The 13,078-nt window shown below is 47.5% G+C and overlaps 1 protein-coding gene across 3 annotated transcripts in view; it reads left to right on the forward strand.

Moving 5' to 3' along the window:
• CCDC18 (coiled-coil domain containing 18) overlaps positions 1-13,078 on the forward strand; it is a 1,105,805-nt gene that overhangs the window by 163,534 nt on the left and 929,193 nt on the right. The window lies entirely within an intron of this gene.

The raw sequence follows: 13,078 nt of genomic DNA on the forward strand, positions 1-13,078 counted from the left end.
GTACAGATTCTATGGGTGTCAGGTCCAGTGTGGCAGTATAAACCCAATGTTATAATTGTGCATAATGAAAGGTGGTATGTCCTAATCTGTTCTGTCACTCACATAATGTGTTTAGCATGAGAACCTTCCCTTTTCAAATAGCTCCTCCAATGTAGCGGTTTCATATCCAAACTAGTACCGGAAGCCCATGTGTATGGTACCTGGGGGGGGAATCTGAATTGTTCTAAATATGGGTCGTTAGGGAATGGATATGAAGTAACTCCACCTCCCTGAACCTCCTCCTTCCTTGACCTGCCTAACCACTGTCAACCACTCTTTCCAAAAGATACTCCACTTACAACATTGCCACCAAACATGTATAGTGGAATCCTCTTCTCAACATGTTCTCAATTCTAAACCATCAGTTCCAAGGAACATGGTTCTAAATGTATCTGGGGTCGCATTCTAAAAACTGTCAAGCGGTGCAAAGGGCTTGTTCATCCACTTTCTGCACCTCGTGGCACTTTGGTATTACCGTAGGGACTGCAGACGCTTGTGCAGCCCCTTCTGTAAAACAGGTCTTGCTGGGACTAAATGTGTGCAGGCGTGATCTCATGTAGACATTTCCTCATTAAAATGGGCCGGGGGTTACAAATAAAGAAACACTTCATCTTGCACCTGCACTGTATTGCAAAAGTGGACGCAGTGGCAAAGGAGCTGTCACACTGACTATGCACATTGAGGTGGGCGTGCAGTTCGTGTCCCCAAAATTCCACGCCCCAACCAAAGGCAAATCATGAAAGAGGAGCACATGGATCTGCCCAGATATCTTCCTGCAGGTGTGTAATGAAAGGTCTCAGATCTTCTCTGGACCAAAGTATGTACCGCCACTTTCCCAGGGCGAGAATATCAGTTCCAAACTTATGGAATATAACATATACACAGCACTTCCTAAGGTGGGCAAACTTTCAACACTCCCCCAAAGGCAAGGCAAGAAAACAATATAGTCTCCTCTAGACCAAGGTAACACACACAACGCTTCTCTAGAGTTAGATACACTTTGCACTTCACTTACCAGGAGGGCACACTTATCACCTCCTACGACAAGGAAAAGACAAATTCAAACATATGGAATTTATAAATTTATTAACACAATACTTCAATCACGGGCAGGCCATGTATATATATGTGTATATATATATATACATATATATTTTGATCATGGCAGACTCTCACATATCAAATAACCGCTTGAAATGCACAATCAAAGCAAATATGTATGTAGAAATATATATGTATGGATATAAGAATCAGAAAATAAGAAGGAAAGGAAAGAATCAGTAAAGAATCAAGAGACAGTTAGTAGCAGAGACACCTCGCTTACTGCTTCATCATTTCACCCCACTTCGCTCAAGGGGAGTCCATTGTTTGAACCGGGTGAAAGCTCAGAGGTGACACCAGCCCCCTCTCTTCCGTGACAACACATCTGTTCCACGGCGTGAACTTCCACCGAGCTCAGCAAGTGCTTTGCTTAAATACAAGTTAAAACGTAGCGAAGCTTCTAGCAAGCCTTACCCCTTTTTCTCATGAGATCATTTACCAGTCTGCACCAAGGTCACAGCATCCGCTGGCCAGGCTTCTGCTATGGCTTCGGGACAGAGTACGCACATTCCTCTGATCTGGTTTTCTCCAGTCGGTAAAGTGTGAAAAACAAGTGAGGAGCTGAACATGCCCTCCCCACTTTGCAACTATGTGCAGGCACAGAATATAGCTTCAGTCAAGAAAATGGAGTTAGTTAAGCCATGCACACAGAAAGGCCCAAAGCAAGATGGAATCCGAAAGCAAGGATGACATGAAACCATGTCAAAGCCAATAGTAAGCACGGCCATAAAGCAAGGTAAAGTCAGAAAACCGAATGACATAAGGCCATGTCAAAGGCAGTAGTTCAAAGCAATACTCTCACATAACCCAAATAACATTATAGACTTTATCCCTCAGTATATAACATTGAGCACATGTGTGCACCACCACCCACAACACTGCACCTTGACATCCCACACCTTCTATTCTTGGCAAAACTATTCTACTCCAGAACAGCTCCCACTAAAAGACAACAAGATTACAGAATAAAAGAGAAGCTGGCCTATGTAGGGCCATCCTAGATTATGGCTAGGGTAGCATAACATACTAAAATCAGTTAAAATGGTGGTGGTTGGAGGTCATCATAGGGTGTCAGACTACAAAAATGGCTCTTTGATTACAAGGTGGTATAGTCACCCTTCAACCACCTGCATGGGATTGAGACCTGTCGAACTATAAATGGGTAGGGACTTTCATGCGGAGGTCCCGCCATCAGTGTCGCTGGTAGATTCTCCGCGCTAGGGACCCCAGCTAGTAGGCTTTTTTCTCCAGTTATCTCCATCAGCACACCACTGAGCACAGTGCTGCAGATGTGATGCCAGATCACTCAGCTTGAGGTCTGGCTGTCTTAAACAAACCCCCTCCCCATGTGGAGTCCAGTTTGACAGTTGCCAGGGCTACCCTGCTTCGTTTGCCCGCCCAGATCAATGCCACTAACAGACTATCCATTTCTTTGAACGTATGTTGAGGGATCAGGCATTGTGAGTTTTGGAGTATGTATAAACACCTATGGAGTAACACCATTTTCGCCAGTGAGATTCCCCCCACCACCATCGGAGACTTCCAGAAGGTCACCAATGCTCTCAAGCCTGTAAGCACTCCTCCCATAGTAAGAGAATATTGTTTCTCTGTTGTATGTGCCACCCGTGTCCCCAGGTATCTAAATGCCTCCAGTTCCCATTGCAGCCTAACATGTGGCAAGGTCTCCAGTGACCTGTCCTTCAGTCCTGCTAGGGAAATATCAATGATTTGTCTCTTGATTGACCACAAGGTCATATACTCTGAAGAATTTCCCCAGTTACTGCATTAGGGGCCTCATGTAGGTAGCCAAATACTGGTCGGTAACGGCCGATTTTCGGTAATTATACCGTTACCGACCGGTATTTTGGCTTTTGAGATGTAGGGGGAGAATTTCTGTATTCGGAATTTACCGAATCGGTAAAATTACCGATTCGGTAATTTTACCGATTCGGTAAATTCCGAATACAGAAATGAGATGTAGGGGGACTGTGTGGTGTGTGTGGGGATTCGTTATTTACCACCAACTAATAGTTGGTGGTAAATGACGAATATGTGTGTAAATGCAATATTTTGCCCGTAGATGTGTGCAATGTGGCAGACACACATGCCCTCAGGGCATGTATGTGTGCCACATGTGCACACATGGCCGAATCAGGGGTGCAACAGGGTGTCAATGTGACACCCTGCCACCCTTGCATGTGCTCCCCCATTACCGAATCGGTATTTACCGATTCGGTAATGAGGCATACCTTCCCATCAATGGGAAGGTATGCCTCATTACCGAATCGGTAAATACCGATTCGGTAATTACCGAATTTTTCCGAATCGGTAATATTTACCGACCAATTACCTACATAGCATTTACCACTTCATAAATACCGAATCGGTATGATTCGGTATTTATGAAGTGGTAAATGCCAGCCCACCTACATAAGGCCCTAGATGTGGTACTGATATCGCAGGCCTTTTAAAAATATTTTGGGGCGTTGTCCGGATATAAGGAAACAATGTGCTCCACAGCTCCGATGCACACTGCCCCCTGCCCCAGTGTTGACTGTAGACTAATTGACAGGGGCTCCGTGGCCAGGGTGAAAAGTGACGGGGGGAAGTGGGCAGCCCTGCCTGGTGACCTGCTCTATGTCCCAAGCTCCTGATAAACACCCACCTGATCTCATCTTCGCTGTGGGGTCCATGTAGAGCATGGAGACCCATTTAATAAAATTGGAGACCTGCATTTAATCTTAATGCACTTTTTAATATTTGCTCTGTTGACCAAGTCCTCAACAGATAGTTTTCCAGCCTCCATTGCCTGTCACAAGGAATGGACTCCTCCAGATCAAGAGTAACATACTGGTGTATGATCTGTACCTGTAAAGCAACCTGTACTAGCCTTTCTTACTTCCCCTGATGGACCCTCTGACTTCACTGTATATCCAATCCTGGATTATGACAGATGTACATGTGAGTAAAACATTTATTCTTATGGATTCTTTTAACCACAGCTTCCTCCCCTTGTGACTATTTACCAGGTGTCAAACTGGATCAAGAAATTTCAAAGCAGTACTCCTGGTGCTGCTCCGTGCCGAAATTGTACTGCTCCGAAAATAATGAGGAGCCATACAGAAACACCACCTGTGTGCGTGACCATCAGGTTTTTTCTTTCTGTGCCTTCTGTGAGCTACTATTTTTGTCTTTTGACAAGTTTTTTCCATATTTTCTCAGCGTGCAAGAGAGGTCACCTCCCAAAACAACTGGGTTGAAGCCTTGTAGGGATTGTTGTAAACTGATGTCTGTGACAAATCCCCACAAGGTATGCACCAAAAGACTTCACGCCTTGACCGTTTAAAGTTAAAGGAAGGTCCCAGTCCCTCTCCTTAAGTCATTCTCGTGGCAGATATTGATTGCGGTTGAAGTCATCAGGAAAGTATAAGAAACAACATAAGAAGTGCAAGTCAGACTTGGCCCCTTCTCTCCAAACTCAAACTTCAGAGAAGGCGTGATGGGTCAATGTGCCACCTGAAATCACTCCAGATCCCTACAGGATCTGATTCTGAACCTGGTCCAGATGCAGTCTGAATTTCCAGTTCTCTCTACGAAATCCCAGCAGATTGAGGCCTTTCATGAAGCCATGCTGTGGATCATCAGTACTTAACAGGTTCCTTCAGTCAAGCCTTCGGGCCCCAAGGGCCTCCAGACGGATTTCTGCTGGCGAGTCCGCCTTCTCTGCCCTCCAAACCCACTTTGGGTTCTGAACTGGCCCCAGGGCCAAGCTGGGTTCATGCTCTCTATCACATGCCAGTTCCTTTCGCATGGTCTTCGCTGGAGGAGGAGACAACCCATCCTGCTCTGACTCTAACTTGTGCCCACCTCGATCAACGCCACGTTCCAATCCTACTGGGATGCAGCCATCCAGCAACCCTTCTAATTGAGATACCTTGCCTTTACCTTGCGATAGAGCCCAGGTATAGCAGGATAACTTTGGCACTGACTCCGACAATAACCGTTTTGATGAAGGGGGTGACTTTGTTCCGCAATATGTTGATGGCAATTGGTATAAGCGGTTACAGGATGCCAGTGGTCTAGGCACTGCCCCAAACACTGTCTTAATTCCCCCCAAAACCACCCCTCCTTTAGCCTTGCCATGAAAGAAATCCTCTCCTTTGCAGTAGCAGTGCAGAGGATGACAAAAGTACTTGATTTGCAACTATCTACCTTGGGAGTAAAGTCTAATGTCTTAACAGAGATCCTCCAACCAGGCTAGGTACCTACATAACCTCTGATTTTTCAATGAGGCCCTCACAGTTACTCTTTTGGTTGCTTGGGGAAAACCATGCTCTGAACATCCAGTGAGTAGACAAATCGCTCTTTGCCGTAGATCAGCGTCAGGTGAACCTGACTTTCTACGCCTGAGAGCTCAGGCCTCCACAAGTGAGGGAAATCCTATTACCTTGCCCACACCCTCACCTGATCAAGAGTCAAATTGCACTGCAACATTTGGAACATGTATGTTCTAATCTGTGGCCCTTGTTCTCAGATCTGTCAATGCCAGCTGCCTCTTAGTTCGCTACTGACCTACCCCATGGGACAAGGTGGCCTAGATTGTGCCAGCTGTCTCGTGCAACCTGCGGGTACCCCTCAGGTGTTCACTAAAGTGCTGGTGATGGTCACAATACACCTTCAGAGGTTTGGGTCTACTAGTCTTTCCCCAACTAGATGACTGGCAGTCTATCTTCAGGGAGTAGTTAATTCCATGCGACGGCAAAACCTCCTAGTATTGTTGGAGTGCGCCATCAACGTCACTTAACTCCTTTGTAGATGCTTCCTTCCATCCGAGCAATTCTGGATACAGTACGGTTTTGTACCTTTACCCTTGAGTGGAGAGTCCAGGATATTTGGGCTATAATCCTGATGTTTCAATCTCTGTCCTGAATCTCAGTGAGGGTGACTCTGAGGCTGCTTGGAGTGCTAGCCTCCTCTATCCTGCTGGTGCAACATGCAATATGCAGCCTCTACTGTAGGACCTAAAGTCCCAATCCCTGCAGCGAAACAACAGACGTCCCACCCTTCCAAGACCTCTGCCACAGACTCAACACCTTCTTACTCCTTAAGATTAAGACCACTCCGAAAAACCAAGACCTCTGCACCGCTCCCGCTCTCTCGCCAAACGATGCCAGCTGACAGACCCTACTCAAATGGACCCCTCTCACGACACAAGACACTTTGAAAACCATGAAAAGCATCCACTCCAGAACACCCTCAGACCCCTGCCCACCCCACAGAGCCGCCTCTGCCACCGCATCCGACCTACACCGGATGATCAACTGCTCTTTCGAAACCGCCACCTTCCTCGATGACTGAAAACACGCCGAAGTCAACCCCTCCTTTAAGAAACCCTCTGCAGACCAGACGGACCTCAAAAACTTCAGGCTCATCTCCAAGCTTCCATTCACAGCCAAAGTCATCGAAAAGGCTGTCAACACCCAACTAGCAAACTTCATAGAAGCCAACAACATCCTGGACATCTCCCAATCCAGATTCTGCAGCAACCACAGCACCGAGACCGCCCTACTCGCCACCACTGACGACATTCGATCCCTCCTCAACCAATGCGAAATGGCAGCCCTCATCCTCTTGGACCTCTCAGATGCCTTCGACACCGTCTCCCACTGCATCCTAGCCACCTGACTCCACGACACCGGCATCCGCGGCAAGGCCCAAGACTGGATTTGCTCATTCCTCACCAACAGAACTCAGCTAGTCAGACTCCCGCCCTACATCTCAAAACCAAGAGAGACCAACTGTGGATTGTTCCAGGTCTCCTCCCTCAGCCCCACCCTCTACAACATCTACATGGATCCCCCTCGCAGTTATCGTCCGGAACCACAGGCTCAACCTAGTCTCTTACACCGACGACACCCAACTAATCCTCTCCCTCACCAACAAACTCAACATAACCAAACTCAATTTCCAAGAAGGGATGAAAGCTGTCACCACCTGGATGAAGAACAGCTGGCTAACACTCAACTCAGAGAAAACAGAAGTCCTCATCCTTGGCTCCACCCCCTCCTCATGGGACAACTCCTGGTGGCTCCTCCGCCCTCAGAAATCCCCCCACCCAGTCAGACCATGCACGAACCTCGGAAGTATACTAGACTTGTCGCTCTCAATGAACCACCAGATCAACGTCGTGTCATGGACCTGCTTCAACACCCTCCTCATGTTTTGAAAAATGTTCAGATGGATCCCACCGAATCCATAAAAACGGTCACGCACGCTCTCATCGGTAGCAGACTGGACCTAGGGCAATGCTCTCTCCGCTGTTATCAACAAGAAACTCCTCCGCAGACTCCAGACTGATCCTCCTGCAGCCAGACTGATCCTTGACATCCCCCGCCGCAGCCACCTGCCGCAGCCACTGCAGGTAAGAATGGTGAGGCCGGATGGGGGGGATTTCGAGACACGACCACGAGGCAAAATAATTATTTATTTAATTTTCTCTTGTGGTAGTCTCTCGATATTACCCCCCCCCCCCCCCCCCCCCCCCCCCGCCCCCAGCCGGCAGCACCGTTCTTACCTGCAGCGGCCGTGGCTGGCAGCCACATCACCCAACACCTCTGTGATCTCCACTGACTCCCAGTACAAAGAAGAATAACCTTCATACTCCTCACCCACGCATACAAGGCCCTTCACAACACCGGACCAACATACCTGAACAACCACCTCTCCTTCCACACACCCAAAAGACAACTCTGATCAGCCAAACTCAATCTTGGCCACCGTTCCACGCATCTACAAGACCAGAACGGGAGCAAAATCCTTCTCCTACCTCGCAGCCAAGGCCTGGAACGACCTCCACCTCTGACAAACCCCCACACTGCCCTAGTTCAGGAAGGACCTCAAGACCTGGCTCTTCGGATGTCCCCAAGTTCTCAACTGAGCCGCCCCCCACCCCTAGCACCTTGAGATCCTCATTGGGGAGTAGTTGTGCTTTATTAACCCTGATTTATTGATTTGAGTGTGCATAGCACCAGAGAAGTTTGTCAGATTGTATCCAGATTTCGGAGGAGACTACAAAAGTCCTGCAGGGGTGGCTGCTGGATGGCGGTTGTGTCGTGGCAGACCACTCTACTCATCTCACCCAGATTTGACCGTGTTGATGGATGCATTGCTTTTAGGTTGGTGCAGCTATCTGGGAGAGGTGGTGATCGAAGGAAATTGGTCTCTAGCGGAAGCTCAATGCCGCATCAGGTTATTGGAGTAGAGGGTCTTTCTCTGTGCTTTGAAGGCTTTCTTGCCCACCATCAGAGGAAGGCTGGTGTAGGTGCGCAGGGACAACACCACCGCCATGCGTACTACAACAAGTGGGGCTGGGTTTGGTCTTGGGTCCTGTGCCAGGGGAGTCTATGCCTCTGGAAGTGGGTAAACCGCCATTAAGTTTTTCTGGTGGTGAACCACCTGGCAGGATCACTAAACACCAGAGAGGGTGAATTCACCCGCCAACGCCTAGCAAAGCATGAATGGCATTTACATCCAGAGGTGGTGCCTGGCCTCTTCCATCAGTAAGGAGAGCCCTGGCTGGATCTTTTCGCTAGTGCCGAGAACATTCAATGCCAGCACTTTTTTACGTTGGAGTTCCCATGGAGGCTATGCCAGAAGATGCATTGCACTAAGTGTGGAGCTCAGGACTCCTTTACGTCTTCCCGCTGCAATCCCTCTTACCTCCTGTTCTGAAGAGGGCTAGGAATGACCCAACCCTAGTCATCCTAGTGGCCCTGGTTTAGTCCAGGAAAGAACGGTACCCCGAACTCTTCTCTGTTCTCATCAGTTCTCTGATAAAGCTGCCTCTTTGGGAAGATCTTCTCTTGCAGCAGCAGGGCAGGGTGCTGCACCCAGGCCGAAGCAACTTGCCTCTCCATACGTGACTATTGAGCGGCGACAGTTCACTGCATTTGAACTTCCTCCTGAGGCTGTTGATGCCATCTTGGCCGCAAGGCATCCCTCTATGAAATCGATGTGCGCTGGTTGATGGGACAGGTTTATGACTTGGTGCAGCATTTGCCAAATTGATCTATTGCAAGTGAAGTTATCTGATGTTTTGTTGTTGATTTAGTCCCTGGCTCTGCAAAGACTTGTTTTGGGCACTGTTAAAGGCTATATGACGGCTCTTTTGGGTTTTCTGTGGTTGCCAGATCAGCCTGCTTTATTTAAATCACCTGATGAGATTTTAGAAAAGTTTGCAACACCTGTTTCTACCAAAACCGTTTGTGATGCAACAGTGAGACTTGAATTTAGTACTCACTATTTTTTAAGTTCACCCCTTTGAGCCTCTGCACAGTTGTCCTTAAAGGCTTCAGCAATAGAAAACGGTCTTTCTCATCACCATAACATCGGATAGATATGTGGGCAAGCAGCTGCCTTTTTCTGTTAACATACCTTCTAGAACATTCTTCCCAGATAAATTAATTAGCTTCTTTTTTCTTTTTTTTTTTTTTTATTATTCGGTCAGACACAGCATACAGAGTTGCACATTGTGATACAGATACATTACGTTCAATCTTTTATAAATTACATACATGTATATTTCGACATTGGTAACACTCACAAGCTCTGGAACGAACTGGGGTCAACCATTTTCCGTTATTGTCTAGAGTAAATAACCATGTATGGAACGAGAAGTGGGGCTAGAGTCTCTGGTTCCCCCATCCACAACCCTGCATGTTTGTGACAGTAATGCCCAACCCATGTAAACAAGCCAGTTATGCTCCCAGTATCTATGATGCACTATATTGGATATACAGTCTGTTAGTATGGAGCTAAGGTATTGTACAAAAGGTCCCCAGAAGTCCCTAGTTCTAGAGGCCGGTGGCATTTCTTCTGCATATGTTTCAAGCTGTGCCTTACAGTGTGCCATAATGGTGATCCAGTCCTTGCTACGAGGTGTTTGCCTGCTTCCCCATCGTTGGGCTATGCGCCTTTTGGCTAGGAGCAGCGCCACTGCTAGGAATTTGCGTCGCCTAGCGTGCTTAAGTTTATATATTCCCAAAAGACAGACTAAGGGTGTATTAGGTATCTGATCAGTTAGCATAGCAGTGAGATCCTCAGTTACTCTCACCAGTATTGTTGAATCCTTGGGCATCCCCACGCCATATGTAAAACATCTGCACCAGTGGCCCTACATCTGTGACACGGCTTCTCGTAAACCATATTTATGTAGTTTCACCGGAGTATAGTATGCTTGCTGTATGAATTTGAAATGTATGATGCGCAGGTTACAGTTTGACGTAAGCATTTGCAGCTGTATGCAGCCGTAATCCCAGTCTGGCTGAGCTATGGATGTGCCTAGCATGTCTTCCCATCTCTGTAGGGCCTTCTCTCGTGCACGGTATTGCTCCCCTTGGGCTGCTGTGTAAAGGCGAGTAAGTAGGCGTTGCCGTGTTGGTGAAGTGAGAAAAACTTGTAATGCATTATGCGTCTGTGGCTCATTTGGGAACGTGGTGTAGAAGTCTTTCACCGCTGTGTGCAATCTGAGGTATACAAATATTTTTAAGGGTGTGCGGTGAGCAGTAAGTGAAACGTCAGTTGAGGCTATAAATTGCCAGTTCGGGAATATGTCACCCATGACACTGAGGCCCATTTCGTTTAGTAATAACATAATTTTCTTTTCTTGTGTCACCGTTAGGCTTGGGTGGTGCGTCATGGGCAGTGCTGGGGCATATGTAGGGAGTTTGTGAGCCCCTTTTGCCAACTCATTCAATGCCATTGATGTACAACATACTGGGTTGATTTCAGCTCTTGGGTGTATTGTCTCAGTACTGCTATGTACGTTATCAATGGGGCAGGGCGTACGCTATCAGATTCCACTGGTATGTGCGGTATGTGGGCGTGCGGATGTAGCCAGTAGTGTGCGTGTTGTGCTTGCGCGCATTAGTAGTATAACTGTAGGTCCGGCACCCACCTTGTGTATACGGTCTGGTTAATTCTGTCCACCCCACTCTAGCATGTTTGCTCGCCCATGTCAGTCTGAGCATAGAAGCACGCAGTTTATGGAATACCTGTTGTGTAGGCTGGACCGGCACATTCATAAAAAAGTAAAGAAAGCGTGGTTGCACCACCATTTTTAGGTCTCGCCTGACCCAGCGCATGCGCTGGTCTGGCGAGACTTGTTGAGAGGGCTCCAAAAAGTGCTACCAGGCCAGCCTAGAGCTAAAGTGCATGTGCACGGGTGCGCGTGCCGCGCTTTACCGCAATTACTTTCACTTTCGCGCCCGCTTTGATGTTTGATCGCGGTCACTTGGCATAGCCAACAGGTCTCGCTTTTGGGACCTTATAAGTATTTAGTTATGCAACTGTTGCATGGCTAAACACATAAGGTCCCAAAGGCGAGACCTATTGGCTATGCCAATGCTTGTTTGTATGGCTATCCTGTCCGACAGCGGTAATCTGATCCATCTATCTATTTGGTCATCTAGTTTGGACATGGCCCTTCCGTAATTTTCTCTGAGTACCAGCTCCTGGTCACGGTGGACCCAGATATTTCCTGGATCTATCTGCCATTGTAACGGGTAATCTAATGGAGGTTGCACTGTACTGGGTTTGAGCGGTATCACCACTGATTTATTCCAATTAATACTAAGGCCTGAATAGTGATCGAAGCGTATGTATTCTCTAATAAGTTTGTTTAGTGTATCTGCTGGGTGGCGTGTGTACAAGACCATGTCATCTGCATAAAGCGAGATGCTGACTGGTCGGCGTTCGAATTGTAACGCAGTATCTGCGTGCTTTTGCTGGCTCTTGCAGGCTAATGGCTCCAGTGTGAGAGTAAATAAGAGTCGCGAGAGTGGGCAGCCCTGATAGTCCCCTTACATATTTGTATAGGCTCAGATATGTTGGTTGCCATTAACTCATATGCGTGCACTCGGTTCCGCATACAGTAGCGCCACCCAGCGAAATGGTTCTGGAAATCCCATTCTCCGCAGTACAGTGAACATAAAGGACCATTCGATAGAATCGAACGCTTTCGCTGCGTCAAGGAGTTCCGCAGCAGCAGGGAGCTCTGGGTCAAGGTGATGAAACATAGTGAATATTGTTCTCAACTTTTGCGTTGTGGATCTAGTTGGAATTAATCCAGATTGATCTGGCAGGGCCAGATTGCGCATCAGGGGTTGTCTGCGCTTTACAATGACCTTGGCCAATATTTTTGTATCTATGTTAATCAATGAGAGCAGTCGATATGACGCACATCTCGTGGGTTCTATGTCTGGCTTAAGAAGCGTCACTGACAGCGCTTCCCGCAGTGATGGTGGCAAAGTCCCTTCCTCATATGTTTCCTCGTACATTTCAGCTAAGTGGGGAATAAGTAAGTCCCTGTGTTCTTTATAAAACTCCCCAGGGAGCCCATCCGTTCCGGGGGCTTTATTGTTTGGGAGGGAATTAATCGCCTCTTTGAGCTCATTTTCGGTGATATGGTGGCAGAAGTATTTCCTGTGAGCATCCGAGAGCCAGGCGAGGGCAAGGTCGTCAAGGTATTGGTTTATCTCGGAAGGAGATACATTAGAATCTGTAGAATACAAGCGTGTATAATAGTCTGAGAAACAACCTATAATTGACTGAGTGTCGTAGTGAGGTGTTTCGTGTTCGTCTAGTATTTGTGTTATGGAGGAATCTTAGTGCTCAGGGCGTATCTTGTTGGAGAGTGCACGACCCGGCCGGCCCTCCTCCCCATAAGTTCGTGTCATAGACCTGCGTGAAATGTATTTTACCTCACTATCAGCAAATTCGTGGTATACATCCAGCTTGCTCCTGATATCCACTAATGTCTTTGGGTTCTGCGTGACAGCGTAATCTGCTTCCAGTTGTTTTTCTAGTTCTACCTTAGCCAATTGTTGTTGGATGTCTTTTAGTATGCCTGCATGTTTTCCTATGCAATAACCCCGAATTG

The sequence above is a fragment of the Triturus cristatus genome, chromosome 4_2 (assembly GCF_964204655.1).
Source record: "Triturus cristatus chromosome 4_2, aTriCri1.1, whole genome shotgun sequence".
NCBI classification, from domain to species: domain Eukaryota; kingdom Metazoa; phylum Chordata; class Amphibia; order Caudata; family Salamandridae; genus Triturus; species Triturus cristatus.